Source organism: Natrix helvetica (assembly GCF_964273705.1).
Source record: "Natrix helvetica genome assembly, chromosome: 2".
Lineage (NCBI taxonomy): Eukaryota > Metazoa > Chordata > Lepidosauria > Squamata > Natricidae > Natrix > Natrix helvetica.
In genome coordinates, this window is record NC_138552.1 from 22,913,256 (window position 1) to 22,929,695 (window position 16,440).

The following is a 16,440-nucleotide window of genomic DNA, read 5'->3' on the forward strand; positions in this document are numbered from 1 at the left end:
CCAAGAGCTGTTGTAATTCCTGGACATTTGGCAACAAAGGCTTTCTTTATGTGCTGTCAGGCAGCCTCAAAGGACATCAAGTAAGGGTGAGCATGTTGTTGGTTGCAAAGGCATGTCCAACTCATTGCGTCCCCCTGGACAATGTTCCTCCAGGCATTCCTGTCCTCTATCATCCTCTGGAGTCCATTTAAGCTTATGCCTACTGCTTCGGTAACTCCATCTAGCCACCTCATTCTCTGTCATCCCACTCTTCTTTGCCTACAATCATTCCCAGCATTACGCTCTTCTCCAGTGAGTCCTTCCTTCTCATTAGATGGCCAAAATATTTGAGTTTCATCTTCAGGATCTGGCCTTCTAAAGAGCAGTCAGGGTTGATCTCCCTCTAGGACTGATCAGTTTGATTGCCTTGCAGTCCAAGGGACTTGCAGGAGTCTTCTCCAGCACCATAGTTCAAAGGCCTCAATTCTTTGGCGCTCAGCCTTCCTTATGGTCCAACTTTCACAGCCATACATTGCAACTGGGAAAACCTGTGTGTTTCCTGTGTGAAAAGCTGTGTGAGCTTACTGAAATCTTTTCCTCTCTTTGAGATTCATAACCTTCTTAACTGACAAGAAAAATCCTCTGTTCCACCTTTCAAGGTCAGGGAAGTGAAGCACAAAAGCACTTGAAGGAAGATTCTGAATTTGCATGCCAAGTGTGAAAAAATCTACAGCTCCTATCAGTGCCAGGACCAGCAAGCAATCACACTTATCAGTGAGAAGTTCACGGTATGGTATCTTAGCGCTTGCTCTACTTGGTGTCAAGCCAGCCTCCCTCAGCAACCAAGAAAGAAATCACTTAACTCCATTTTGCAGAAATGAGAGTACTTTTACTGGTTATGAAAAGATAGCAGCTAAGCAAAGCAAGATCTGAGGCAAAAGCGCGCAAAATCATACATATCAATATGTGACCAAACCCCCTCCCCCTGGTAACCCTCATCCCAGTGTTCAATCTGCAAATCCCTTAGGTGTCATGTGAGTTCCATCTTCAAGGAGCATCATCAGGTTGGTATGCAGGACGGTTGGCCTTGACCGACACCAAGCACTAATCTCCAGCATGCACAGTAGACGGTGAGACCAAAACTCCCTTTTTACAATCTCTCCTGTACTTAAACTTCCCCTCCCAAATATCAGCCGCCCTCCCCGTTTTAACGGCAACCGAAAGCAAATAGTGAAATTTGGCTTGTTTGAATGAATCAGTCTTTGCTCCAGTAAAAATGCAATATAAGCCTCTTTGCTGGCTGTTTGTATTTAACATCATAAGAGGTGAAGATAAGGGCTAACTGGGATCATTTGCTGCTAGAGCTCATCAGGATTGGAAGAAGATTTGGAGATGCCTTTTGGATCTTACCCAAGAGGCAACATGACAGCCATTTTTGAAAACAGGTGCACTTGCTTTAAGGAGCCATGTTGTTATTGCAACTGTTAAAGTTGCTGCTCTTTTTTCTTTCAGACTTGAGCAGAAGCTTGAAAAAAGATGGGCTGCTTTAATAAACAGCAGAATAAAGTTGCACTTAATTTAGACATGAGACTTGTTTTATTTTTCAAATTATTTTTGAACTCTGCATAGCCTTACTGTTTCTCTGCATGCGACACAGTAATGAGAGGCAAGGATTCTCTTTCTTGTACTTATTTTGCCCAAAATAAGTATCATAGATGGAAATCGTCTTATTGGGATGGTAATAATGATCATTATTCTATTGCTTTGCATGTACCGATTCCTTGTGTGTCTAATCATACTTGACCAAATAAAGTATTTAATTCAATCAGGCTGTGTTTGCAATGGCATATTGGCTTGGTATCATCTGATCTGTGTTGGGTTCTCAGCAGTTGCCTAGGGAGACAACTATGGTTATATTAGCAATATTACAAACTTGATTTGCAATCTTAAGAAATTATAGTTGTAAAACATATATGAGAATTTTTTATTATCTCAGGGTATTCCTTAAGCTCCAGGTGAAATGTGGCCACCCATTCCATTTCTATCACTTCCTTTAGTCTTTGTTCTCTTTTTAACATTTTCTTCCATCTTTCCAAACCTGTTCTGGGAGGGAGGGAGGGAGGGAGGGAGGAACAAACAAACAAACAAACAAACAAACAAACAAACAAACTATTGCTGAACTTGAATAGGTGACTTGGAAAAGACTTTTAAATTGGATGGTGATTGCAAATTTCTCAGTTTCAGGATGGACAAAATAGATTAATGCAAAATATCAATCTATGAATCAGTGCTGTCCAGGAAATTTTCTTGCATTTTTTCCTATTGGTTCATTTCTTTTTTTAATGTTTTGAATTAAATTATTTCAAAGATGAAGAGAATTTTGGACTCGGATGTTGTAGATTGTTGTTGTGCTAGTTCAGTGGCAAGCTGACCAAGAAACACGTGTGTCTGATTTATACTTCATGAGTCTCCACATCTTTTCTACATCATGGCAACCAGAACTGAATGCAGTATTCCAAGTGTGGCCTTACCAAGGCATTATAAAGTGGTATTAACACTTCATGTGATCTTGGTTCTATCCCTCTGTTGATGCAGCCTAGAACTGTGTTGGCTTTTTTGGCAGCTGCTGCACACTGCTGGCTCATATTTAAATGTTCCCTCTAATTTTTTTTCAATGTGAGCAGAAAAGTATAGTGTTTGAGCGGCACATTTTCATGCCTGAGCACCTGCATTTTTTCACAGATGTCACCTAAGACAACAACGAAATCAGTATTATTTGAAACTCAAAGTTATGTTTCTTCAAGGTACCTGCTTAATTAAGTGTTATATAATATCAGTATCACTTAACAACGCTCCTGCTTAGCAACCAAAATGTTGGCTCAGAAACTCTGGCATTTGAAGCACGCAAGTCTTAAAGCTGTCAAGTTATAAGGCCCTTGCACCCCTAACCCTTTAGAAAAAAAACCCAGGGGTCTTCAAACCTGACAGCTTTAAGACTTGTGGACTTCAACTCCCAGAATTCCTCCTCCAGTCATGTTGCAGCGACGTCATCTGCGTGGATCTGCTCCATCTTTGCTTTCTTCATCGTGGGCAGGGCTGCTGCTGAAGATGCCAATGAGCTGCCACCAGAATAATTGCTGCTACCTCCTCCTCCTCCTCCAACAGCACCACCAAATTTGCACCTGAGCTCAGCGCCGCGTTACCCCTGCCCCCTCCTCCTCTGCCGTGCTTTTGAGGAGCCATGAGGCTTTTTCCCCCCTGCTCCCCCCCGCCTTCCTACTGGCTCCCCCAGCCTCATGGCTCCTCAAAAGCACAGAGGAGGAGGAGGAGGGGGCAGGGGTAATGCAGCGCTGAGCTCAGGTGCTCCGAGCGGAGGGGAGGAGGAGGTGGCAGCAGTTATCCCGGTGGCTGCGGGGGCTTTGGGGCTTCACAACTACCCTCAGTCGCCCCGTGCTCATCAAAGCAAGTCCGGGGAAGTCCTTTGCGGGCGGCCCGTTCTAGCTGCCTGCAAAGGACCTCCCCAGCTTCTGGAGCCTGTGGCAATAGAAATCACTGCGCGGCAGTTGAAAATTGTTGCGCGATGTTTTCTTGCCACGTGCACAGCCACGCAGCCGCGCACCTTAGAGGGAACATTGTTGTCCACTAGGACTGCAAGATCCCTCTCACAGTTACTACTATTGAGCAACCTTTCTGTATATAGCATTTGTTTCACATATGCCTTACTCACACAAAGCCATAATACAAGCAGAACACTTTCTATACTCTGAGAACTAGTAACACACTGAATTATCCCTGGGTGGTTGGATTCATTCCATTTGACAGGATATTTAATGAATAACTGAACTTAGGGGATAAAGTAATAGGGTTAACCACGCGGCAGTGAAATGGAATGCTGCTGTGGAAATTCAGGAAACTGAAATTTGATAGCTCAGAAACCAATGCAACATGTGTCACTGAGCGATGGAAAGATTCATAAAGGAGCAATAGAGGAAAAATGAGGAACCACATTTTGCGCAATTAAATTAGCCTCAGATGGAGATTTTATTCCATCACCACTGTAATAAACAATTCTTAACTATACTAGAACCTGTTGCTTCTCTCTTTCCCTCTCCCTCCCTCCCTCTCCCTCCCTCTCCCTCCCTCCCTGTTCCTCCCTCCCTCTCCCTCTCCCTCTCCCTCCCTCTCCCGTCTATATGGGGATTAGGGGTTACTGATGTCCAGTGTATATTTATGAAGAAAAATTCATCCACTTATTCTTGTTATATAGCTACACATGGACAGTTCAGTGTTTCAACCATATCAATAGGGCAAGCACAAAATAATTCAACCAAATTCTTATAAACAATATACTGTAAGATCATGCATGCCTTTAATTTCACTGGCCTGGCTGAATTTCATGAAGACCTACAGTACTGTCTTGCAGTATATTTTTAAAATCTATGTCGCAATTCAGATTTTACGGTGAATCATGATTTCTCTTGATTATGTTCGGTGTCCCTTGTCACTCCACTTTCATTGTCTTTAGAGAAACCCAACATTTATTTTATTTTATTTTATTTTTCAGGATTTATAGACCGCCCCCTCTCCCCGAAGGGACTCAGGGCGGTGTACAGGCGTCTCATTAAAACAAATACAAAAGATAAATATCCTATACCCTTAAAAACGAATTAAACCTAATACAGCTGTACAAAAAAGTAAAAATTAAAAACAACTAAAAAGCATACCCCTAAAAAACTTAAAAATGCAGGCTTGAGGGACTAAAATTGGGAATTAGGCCAGGCCAGCTAAATTGAACAGGTGGGTTTTTAGCTTCTTACGGAAGGAGCGGAGGTCGGTAGTCCTGATATCCGGGGGGAGGTCATTCCAGAGGGTCGGGCCCATCACAGAGAAGGCCCTACTCCTGGGCGTCGCCCGCTGGCATTGCCTAGTGGACGGCACCCAGAGGAGTCCCTCTCTGTGAGAGCGAATCGGCCGAAGGGATGTATGGGGCAGGATACGATCCCGCAGATAACTAGGTCCTGTGCCATAGACCGCTTTAAAGATGATAACCAACACCTTGAAACGCACCCGGAAAGCCACAGGTAGCCAGTGCAGCCCGCGCAGCAAAGGTGTTACGTGGGAGTATCTAGTGGCTCCCACAATTGTCCGCGCGGCCGCATTCTGAACCAGCTGCAGCCTTCGGGCGCATCTCAAGGGGAGCCCCATGTAGAGAGCATTACAGTAGTCCAGTCGAGACGTCACAAGCGCATGAGTGACTGTGCAGAGGGCGTTCCGGTCCAATAGGGGACGCAATTGGCGCACCAGGCGAACCTGGTGAAACGCCCCCCTTGCCACGGCTGTCACATGGTCCATTGACAGCCGGGCATCCAGGAGGACACCCAAATTGCGTGCCCGATCCACGGAGGCCAGCTGTTCGCCCCCAATGGCCAGTGATGGACGTAACTGGTTGAACCAGGGTGCCGGTAGCCACAGCCACTCCATCTTGGACGGGTTGAGTTTGAGTCTGTTACCTCCCATCCAGATCCGAACGGCTTCCAGACATCAGGACATCACTTCAACAGCATCGTTGGGGTGGTCCGGGGTAGAGATGTACAGCTGCATGTCATCAGCGTACAGATGGTAATCTACCCCGAACCCACGAATGATCTCGCCCAGTGGCTTCATGTATGTGTTGAACAGGAGAGGCGAGAAGACCGACCCTTGCGGCACCCCACAAGTGAGCGGCCTCAGGCTCGACCTCTGCCCCCCTGTCAACACACATTGTGTTCGACCAGAGAGGTAGGAGGAGAACAGTGCCCCTCACCCCCAGCCCCTCCAGGCGACGCAATAGGATACCATGGTCGATGGTATAGAAAGCCGCCGAGAGATCTAACAGGACCAAGATGGAGGAGCAACCCCCATCTCTGGCCCTCCAAAGATCATCTACCAACGCGACCAAAGCCGTCTCCGTGCTGTGACCGGGCCGGAAGCTGGACTGGCGCGGATACAGATAATCAATTTCCTCCAGGTGCCATGGGAACTGTTGCGCCACCACACTCTCTACAACCTTCGCCAAAAAGGAAAGGTTGGAGACGGGACGGTAATTAACTAAATTAGTTGGGTCCAGGGAAGGCTTCTTGAGTAGGGGCCTCACCACCGCCTCTTTCAAGATGGCCAGCAAGGACCCCTCTCTCAATGAAGCGTTCACTAGTTCCTGGAGCCAGCCTCGTGTGACCTCCCAGGATGCCAGTATAAGCCAGGAGGGACACGGGTCCAGTAAACATGTGGTGGCTCGCAGTCGTCCACGTAACCTGTCCATATCGTCGGAAGTAACAGAGTCAAACTCCTCCCAGGATGGCACATCAAGACCCACCTCCGACGTCTCTTCTAGACCGCTAACGGAGACCCATTCGCTGCGAATCTGAGCGATTTTGTCCTGCAGATATTCCCCAAATTCCTCTGCTCTACCCTGCAAGGGGGCTTCCCGCGGCCTCTGGGAAAGGAGGGAGCGGGTCACCCTAAACAGGGCGGCAGGGCGGTTATCTGCGGACGCAATAAGAGTGGCACAATATTGTCATTTGGCCACTCTTAATGCCACAAGGTAAGTCCGTAAATAGGCTCTTACCTGTGCTCGGTCAGACTCGGAGCGTGACGTTCTCCATCTGCTCTCTAGGCGTCTCTTGCGACGCTTCATCACCCCCAGCTCCTTGGTAAACCAAGGGGCCTGGGTGATTTGATGCCGCAAGAGAGGCCGCAAAGGTGCAACCCGGTCCAAGGCGCCGGCGGCCTCACTGTTCCATGCGGCCACTAGGTCCTCCGTCCGGGTGCGGGTCAGGGCTACAGGGAATGGCCCAAGCTCCGTCTGGAACCTAAAAGGTTCCATCAAGCGCCTGGGGCGGAACCATCTAGAGCATTCCGGTTCCGCCTCCCCACGATGGGGAACAGCGGTTGGAAAGTCGAGCCGGAGAAGTGAGTGATCTGACCATGACAGGGGCGTGACAACTAAATCCCCTACTCCCAGATCACTCCTCCACTGGCCAGATACAAAAATAAGGTCCAGTGTGTGACCTCCCTCGTGTGTGGGGCCCTGAATTACCTGGGTCAGGTCCATGGCTGTCATGGAAGCCATGAACTCCTGAGCCACCTCGGATGTTTCCCCTACCAATGGCAGGTTAAAGTCCCCCATGACTAACAGCCTAGGGGTCTCAACCGCCATCTCGGCGATCACCTCGAGGAGCTCGGGCAGGGCCGTAACTGAAAAATGACTACAATGACTACACACTTTTTCCAGTGCTGTTTTAACTTTGAATGGTCACTAAATGGACTCTTGTAAATCGAGGATGATCCATATCAAAAGTCCACTGTGAACTCATGGTGGTGGTTTCCAGCTTATGTTGTTTTGGATAGTGAAAGCTTTGCACTATACATTACTGTAATTGTGTTACAGGGGTGGAAGGCAAGGCCTCTGTCTTGGATTAAGCTCTAAGGCTTGGTAAACAAAAGAATTGGCCTGGCAGATCTCCAAGGCTCTAAATTGTTCTTCCCAATCAGTTTTGCTTCACTCCTTAAAGCCACTTTATCAAGCAGCAATATATTCTACATGACAGTTGCTTAGCTACCAGAACTCTTGTTTCGACAACTCTACAATGTTTAAATCTCACCAAGGGTCAAAGTCTATTGAATGATCCTTCGATCATTTTAAACCCATCCGTTGGTATACATCTTCATTATTCTACCAGGTCAATCAAGAAGATTGGAGAAGAGCATGTTACAATAATATTTCAGTCCAAGCATCAAGATGTCTGTCTGTCTGTCTGTCTGTATTGGCAAGATTATCACTGTCATTGTCTTGTCCAATACAATAAAGACAATAGAATACAGATAGCCCTCAACTTACAACAGTTTGCTTAGTGACTGTTCAAAGTTATAACGACAAAGAAAAAAGTGACTTACGACAATTGTTCACTCTTATGACCATTGCAGCAGCCCCATAGTTGCTTAATCAAAATTCAGACAATTAGCAAGTGACTTATATTTTTGGCGGTTGCCGTGATCCAGAGTCTTGTGGCTTACCCTTTGCATCTTTCTGACAATTCAAAGGGGAACACAGGTTCACTTGACAAATGTGTTACTAACTTAACATGTGCAATGATTCACTTAACAACTGTGGCAAGAAAGGTCATAAAATGGGGTAAAACTCACTTAACAACTTCCTCACTTTGCAACAGAATCTTTGGGCTCAATTGTAGGATATAAGTCGAGAACTACCCGTAACAAAACTAACAGCTTCTTAAAGAAATAACAAAAACCAATCAGAACAATAAGGAAGTTATTGGATTTCATGCTGCTGCTTGAAATAAAACAGTTTACAGTTTCTTTCCATGGAAGAAAAAATTAAACGGTGCTTTGGTTTCATTTGAATGGGTTTAGCCTTTCAAAACTTCAACGAGCCCTTATGTTATTTGTTTTTCATTGGAAGAAAAAAATGAAACCAGAACAACCAGGTCTGGAGATATCATGTCAGCAACTCTGTATAAGAGACACAAATGCAATGAAGCAAAGTTGGAAGATTATTTTAATAATATGCCTGCTGACATTAGGGCTGACATGACAATGGGAGGGATTATGATGGCCTGCGTATATTTATGGTTGATATTCTACCTGTAGTAGCATTGAATTTTGTGTGTGTTTAATGGAAGTCTACATGGATAAGACACTTACAGATCAATGCCCACTATGCTAGCTTTCTGGCTTTATACGAATTGGCATTAATTGCCTTGCCCATCCTTTGCTATTATTAAAGCTGTGTGCAAAGCTAAGATGCCCTAAATGTATGCGACTAGTTTCTTGAATATGATATAATTTTAGCCAAGTAACTTATGAAATTATCTTTAAATTAGCCAATTTCTGGCCTTGACAAGAAGCCTTGTTCAAACTTGAAGTCTACAGATTCTTAAGTGGGGAATGAGTTACAGCAGCACCTGGCTACCTATCACAGTATTCTTTTGAATTCCATTCTTCTGCTTTCCAGTCTCATGGAAATATGGATTTTTCAAGGCTTCCTTATACAGTGCCACCGATTCTCCATTTCTGTGATAAGCACTGTATATAATCCTGTATATAACTGTATATAACAGGTATAAAACTGTATATAACAAGACAATGATGAGATTCCCATACTATGCTAAGCCAAAATATTTTTGGGGGACATAGTTGTATGCTCTTAAACCATTCATTACAGTTTGTAGAATCATATGGTAGGTAGAGATCTTGGAGATCTTGTCCTACCCTCTGCCTAAGGCAAGAGTCCTTATACCAGCCTGGACAAGTGGATATCCAATATTTTCTTGGAAACCTCCAGCAATGGAACATCCACAACTCCGGAAGGCAAGCTGTTCCACTGAATAATGTTCTTACTGTCAGGGTTCCAAATAGCATCCAAAAGCAAGTCAGAGTTTGAAGGCAAAGTATTGCTCAAAGTTCCAATTTATTATGAGAGCCATGTTGGCACATGTGGGAAAACGCGAATCTGAAAGCTTCCCGGTTTTCCCCATGCAGTTGAAATTTCAAGATCTTGCCCACGCACCCACAAATCCATCGCATGGTCCAATCTCCCACTGCCATGCTGGCAGTTTCACCCATCCAGTTCCGGTCAGGTGTAGAGGTGCAGAGACAAAAGATGACCTTGGTTTTCTAGAAAGGATTTTGTTATGGCTACATAGTATACAACTCCTTACAATCCCCCCTCTCATTTTCCCACAATAGAAAATGCATAGCAGAATAATGGAAAGTGTGGCAGGCCAAAGATCCAAAAGAAAAGATGGCTGCAGGCCTGACACTTACTATCAGGAAATTCCTCCTTATTTCCAGTTTGAATCTCCCTCTGATCAGCTTCCACCCATTGGTTCTTGTCCTGCCTTCAGGTTCTTTGTAGAATAAATCAATGCTCTTTCCCCTGTGAGAGCCCTTCAAGTATTAAAAGACTGCTATGAATTCAGCCAACTGCATTTTATGCAACAAGTTATGGAATCTGTTAATTAAGCAATAGCACTTAGCCAAGGAAGATCATCAAAACCATTAAAAGGAGTAAGTTAGAATACTCTAGACATGTGATGCGACACCCGGGAAAATACACCATACTTTACTTAATCCTCCAGGGAAAGTTTGAAGGCAAAAGAGGTCCAGGCAGAAGAAGAACATCATGGCTTCAAAATCTAAGGGACTGGTTTAGACAAAACTCAGCATAAACTTTTTCATGCAGCTATCGATAAAAATGGGACCTCCAACATGATCGCCAACATCCAATGACAGATGTGGCACAAGAAGAAGAATAGCACTTAGACCTATATATCACTTCATAGTGCTTTACAGCCCTATCTAAGTGGTTTATAGAGTCAGCATATTGCCCTCAACAATCTGGGTCCTCATTTTACCAATCTTGGAAGGATGGAAGGCTGAGTCAACGTTGCATCGGTCAGGCAAGCCATGGTTTACTGCATTGTTTCAATCCAGTTTTTTCTAATGCTTAAGATTAAGATTTTTATATAGGCAATTCTCAAGTATTCCATCTTTAGGTAAGCTCATCAACCATGCCCTTGTCTTAGGACTCCAGTTTCACTTGAATGAAGTTGACTAACCAGTTTAAAGCATAGGGATCATAGGAGGCCTTGGAAACATTTGTACTGGCTAATTACTTACCAGACCCAACTCAAAATGTTAGTGTTGTTTTGACCTGACTATGTAAGATAATGTGTCTCCTATTGTGGACTTCTTTGGTGATGCAGTAAAGGTAAAGGTTCCCCTCACACATATGTGCTAGTCGTTCCCGCCTCTAGGGGGAGTGCTCATCTCCGTTTCAAAGCCGAAGAGCCAGCGCTGTCTAAAGATGTCTCCGTGGTTATGTGGCCGGCATGACTAGACATCAAAGGCACACGGAATGCTGTTACCTTCCCGCCAAAGACGGTCCCTATTTTTCTACTTTTTACATGTTTTCAAATTGCTAGGTTGGCAGAAGCTGGGACAAGTAACGGGAGCTCACTTCATTACACAGCACTAGGGATTCAAACCACCAAACTGCCAACCTTTCTGATTGAGAAGCTCAGCATCTTGCTATTTGGTATATGGGAAAGTGTCTTCTCCCGAGAGGCTTTCAAGCCATGAAATGCTTTGCCCAGAAAATCATGCTTGGTTACCATCCTCCAATAATTACACAAATGGCAAAAGGGGAAAAAAAAGAACCTTCATTCCTTTCCCATTTGCCAAACTTTTAACTGTTGAATGATTTGAAGAATACTTTAGTTGAATTCTGATTTATCTTGCATTGATTTTACTGTTATGTTTTAAGTTGTGCATTAATTGTAGCCTTGATGGCTTCATAAGCTGAAAGGCAGAGTACACATTAATGGCATTTAATTCATTTCAAGCAGTTAGCAGAAGCCTTTTTCTTAGGCCTTCATTTATTTCGAATAATTAGTAGGTGCCTTTCTTAATATTTTTTTGCCCTACTCCATAAATAATATATTATTTCTTGAATTAATACTGAGCTTTTATATTACACTGTACAACTCATAATTAGCTCAAGAATTGAAAATCTACATGTATCAGACCCTCCTGACCAATCATTTTTAAAATGAGCTTTTTTGTCTGAAATTTAAATGTTTTTGCTAATATTTCATAAAATATTGGACAAGAACACCAAGGTATTATGAAATTCTATATGTTTGTGAGATTTGGCCTGTTTTTAAAAAATGATGCTGTTATTTTTGAGTCCTGGGCTCATGTTTGTAGAGATGGGTTTCAAGGGTGGCAAACAGTGGTGGGATTCAGTGGTGGGTTCCGGGCGGTACGGGCGTACCGGTGGCAGCTGGGAACAGTGTCCACTGTACTGGAATGGTGTTTTCTGGGCCCACCTGCCCGCCCTCCTTACCTCTTTTTAAACCTACTGGGCCATTTGCGCATGCACACACATCATACGGCGCCTGTGCAACCTCCGCCGAGCAGCTGCAGCATTGCAGGGCACTGGGTGCGCATGCGTGCACAGCGCGCGTGCCCAAGGTGGATGTCCGGCCCCGTCGCAGTGTACCGGTTGCGACAGGATCTGGAACCCACCATGGGTGGGATTCCAAATCTTTTCCTACCAGTTCTATGAGAGGGTGCTTTGTGCTTGTGTGCAACACTCAAAGAGCGCCCTTGGTGTCAGCGCTGGTGAGCCAAGCTGTGTTTTAGCTCAGCTGAGGCCAGTGGTGGGTTCCAGATCCCGTTGCAACTGGTACGCTGCAACGGGGCCGGGTGTCCACCATGTGTACCTGCGCAGCACCCTGCAGTGCACGCATGCATACTTACCGCCCGTGACAGTCCAGCTGCTCGGTGGAGCATCGCACAGGCCCCGTATGCTCCGTGCACGTGGGTGAAAGCCCCAATCAGCTCAAATACAGGAGGGTGGGCAGCATGTGGGCCCTCCGGAGCACTGTACAGGAACAGTACCTGGTGCTCCCAACAGGCACCGGTACACCCATACTGGGGTGTACTAGTCGTATGCCACCACTGGCTGAGGCACAGCAATCTGCTCTGCCATGCGAATCAGCTGAGCGAAAAAGAAAAAGGGAATATAGGACAGGGAATGACAGTGAGAGGATGGAGTCAACCAGAGGTGGTATTTGCCAGTTCTCCAAATTACTCAAAATTTCCACTACTGATGGTCCAAATGACTGAATACCACTTCTGGTGGCAAAGCACCTTAAAGTACTGCATTATCAAATCTGTTAAGACTCATTTATCCATATTTGTTGTGGAAATTAAGAAAGGGAAGGGAAAATGCGGGTGCCTGTCTCAAACCCGCCAGTCATTTTTTGTCACTATTGAGATATACAATACAGGTAGTCCTCAACTTATAACCATTCATTTAGTATCCGTTTAAAGTTGCATAAGTGGTTTATAATTGGTTTGCACATTGACGACTGTTGCAACATCCCCCTGTCCTGTGATCAAAATTCAGACACTGGCATGCATTTATGACGGTTGCCCTGACCCAGGGGTCATGCAATCACCTTTTGGGGCCTTCCCAGTTGCTTTCTGACAAGTAAAGTCAATGGGGGGGAGGCCAAATTCGCTTAACAACCATATGATCCACTTAGCAACTGCAGTGATTCACTTAACAGCCATGACAAAAAATATGATAAATAGGGTGCAACTCACATAACAACAAGATTGGCCTCAGTTATGGCCATAAGTCAAGGATTGCCTGCATTAAGCTAGGATACCTTTAGAGATTTGGGATTTTGTGCATGACAACTGATATATTGATATCGCTTTTCCATCTTGAGATTGGAACCAATAACAGAACCCCGAAGTGGACATTACTGGTCCAGAGGAGATACAGTGTATTGGCCATTGAGCTGTATTATAGAAGAGTACGCTGAAAATTCACTTCCTTTTATCTGGATTACAGTGAGGTTCCTGCCTTGTACTTTTGCCGTGATACTCAAAGGGGTGAGGTGGGGGAAGAGCACATCCATTTTTCCTTCCAGCGAGAAAAGATGAACTGTGCCCTCCTATTTCCATCTGCATTAGAGAAACAGAGTTCTGGCAGGTGGGACCGTGCTTGTGCGTCAACACACAGCATCATCACACGAGGCTTTGTTATGAGCTTACGCTGCCTGACTAGGGAGAAAGCTGTCTGTAAAGATCTTAAGGCTGGCTGCCTGTATTTCTGCTCTCCAGAAGGACTGCCAGTTATCTAATTCAAATTAATGCAATATTAATGCATTTATGGACAATGAAAACTACTCAAGACAAATACAGTCCCTATTAGAACAATTGCCACTTAAAGAAATGGGTGCATTTTTATCATATCTAAGGTAATTAATGATTTCCTGCATTAAGGCCGCCCTTCTGTGCTCATTTACCTGCAAGTATCTCCAGTTATTTTATTTATTTATTTATTTATTTATTTATTTATTTATTTATTTATTTATTAACTATATGGGTATTCCTAGTAATTGCGTGTGTCTATCAATACATAAAAACATATCAACAATGCGAAAATAAAAACAGTAACTTGTCTCTATCCAAAAAAGCACAACAATTGAATGCAGGTAAGCAATGGAGTATGAGAGATACGATGCAATACGATGCAATCTTAATGCAATTGTTAAATCTGCGTAGATTTGCACCGGGGGTGGGTTCCGGCAGGCACTACTGTCGGTACGCTCGTTGGCATGCTGTGCACATTTGATGTGGGCAGTGCAGGCATGCACAATGCAATAAAAAATTGTTCTGCGCATGCGCAGAAGCGAAAAACAAGATGCCTCTGCCTTTCAGCAATTTGTCTCCTTGCAGCAAAACCAAGATTCAGTTCCCATTTCAGCACAAGCAACTGATTGTTGGTTGGATCGGCCTCCCCCTGATCAGCTGTTTCAGGCTGCAGGGATTGCCATAGCCTATTGCCACCTCCATGTGCCCTATCTTCCGCCTGTTCAGGGCAGCTGGAATTGGAAGGGGTGGAAAATGGGGCATGTGGAGACCAAAAACGGGATGCGCAGAGGCCAAAAATGGGATGCAGAGGCCAAAAATAGGGCACAGAGGCCGCAATAGGCTATGGCAATCCCTGCAGCCTGAAACAGCTGATGGTCTGGAGGCCGATCCAACCAACTATCAGCTGCTTGTGCTAAATAGGCTGTGCTGAAGCTAAAACTAAAATGGGCTATTTGCTGTTTGCTGCAAGGAGGCAAATTGCTGGGAGGCTAAAGGGTAGGGGCCGGCGGGTAGGCGGGACTACATTCAGTGTATAAGATGCACCCAAATTTTCACCCTCTTTTAGGGGGGGAAGTGTGTCTTATACTCCGAAAAATACGGTACTTATAAATAATAAAAGTGGAATAAAAATCTAATAAATAAATAGTATGCATAAAAAGAATGCTCTAAAATAGTGACTTTCTTCCTCCATCCTAATATTTTTTGTATCTGAAGGCTTAATAGGAAGAAGCTAGAAAGTAGCGACCAGAATAAGGTCCAAACCAGTCTACAATTGCACTTAACCTTGCAGAAGTTTCCTGCAGAAACATCCAATTCTACATTTCATTCAAAAGAAGGTTTCTAGGGAAGTCCTGTATTAATCAGATGGAGATTTCATATTTCAAGATTGCCTGGGGGGTGGGGGAGCAGACTTTTTTTTCCTAGTTCATATGTTTTAGAAACAATTTTAATTCATGAGATGTAGACATACAGGCAAGAGCCTGTTAGGTGTAGTGTTTAAGGCATTTGGTGGGAAACCAGGAGGCCTAGTCCTGTCTTAGGCACAAAGCCAGCTACATGACCTTCAGCTAGTCATCTTTCCGCAGTTAGGAATTGCAAATCACTTCTGAAAAACTTGTCAAGAAAACTGCAGGGACTTGTCCAGGCAATCTCTGAGAATTGAGGACACAGTTGAATAGAAGGAATTTAAAAAAAAAGATACACAAGCAATCTGCCTTCCTTCACTTGCATAATGGTAACTTTAGATTATTATTTAATAAAAGAAAACAGTTCACTATTGGACAATTGATCAGTTTGTTTCATTACTAAAATTTCTAGCGAATTCTAGGTTCCCAGTTAATTTTCTGTCCGTGAGGAATATAAGGCAAGACTTCCACATCCTTCCAAAGAACAGACCCACTGAGGTCTGTGTGACTTTAAGCACAGTGCCTGTGCTTTGAGAATGAGAATGTGTTAGTTCACCTATGAATACAATGCTAACTATAATTTACCATATTTTTGGAGTATAAGACGTACTTCCCCCCCTCCCACAGGTGGAAATGTCTGTGCGTCTTATACTCCAAATATTGCGGTGGTGAGAAGAGAGGTTATTGTGCCGCCAATCAGCTGTTCTAGAATGGGCAGTGGCGGCAAACAGGCTGCACCAAACGGACAGTGATAAATAGGAGGCGGTATATGGTCTGTGCTGAATGGGCGGTGGGGGTGAACAGGCAGTGGTGAATGGGCCATGGCAAATGGTCGGTGGCGCCAGCGGCGAATAGGCTGCTGTGAACGGGCCACAACAAATAGGCCAGCTGAATGTTGGGAGGCAGAGGCAGATTTTTTCCCCTTGTTTTCCTCCCCAACAGCTACGTGGGTCTTATAGTCCAGAACATCTTATAGTCTGAAAAATATGGTACATATAATTCTAAACCATATATAATTAATGATTGTGAACTCTTATATTAAGATGTAGTATTATGTAAGAATCTGACAATTATGGCTCATTTGACAAAGCATGAATAAACAAATCCTGGTTTAGTATTATGATAAGTCAGCAATAGTTATGAAGTTCACAGTTCCCCATACAGTCTTGCTGTCACACACCATTTCTCTTAATGAACTGGTCCAAATTCTACAGAAACCTAGTGTCATTTCAAAAAATAAATGTGAAAAAATAGAGTATATATGGTAATAAGGGCTGAGCAATATTATTAATTGTATTTGGTGAACACACATGCACTAAGAAGG

At 44.2% G+C, this 16,440-nt stretch overlaps 1 protein-coding gene across 2 annotated transcripts in view; it reads right to left on the reverse strand.

The window, feature by feature from the left end:
- The window catches only part of PLCXD3 (phosphatidylinositol specific phospholipase C X domain containing 3), a 103,298-nt gene that overhangs the window by 17,732 nt on the left and 69,126 nt on the right, over nucleotides 1-16,440 (reverse strand). The window lies entirely within an intron of this gene.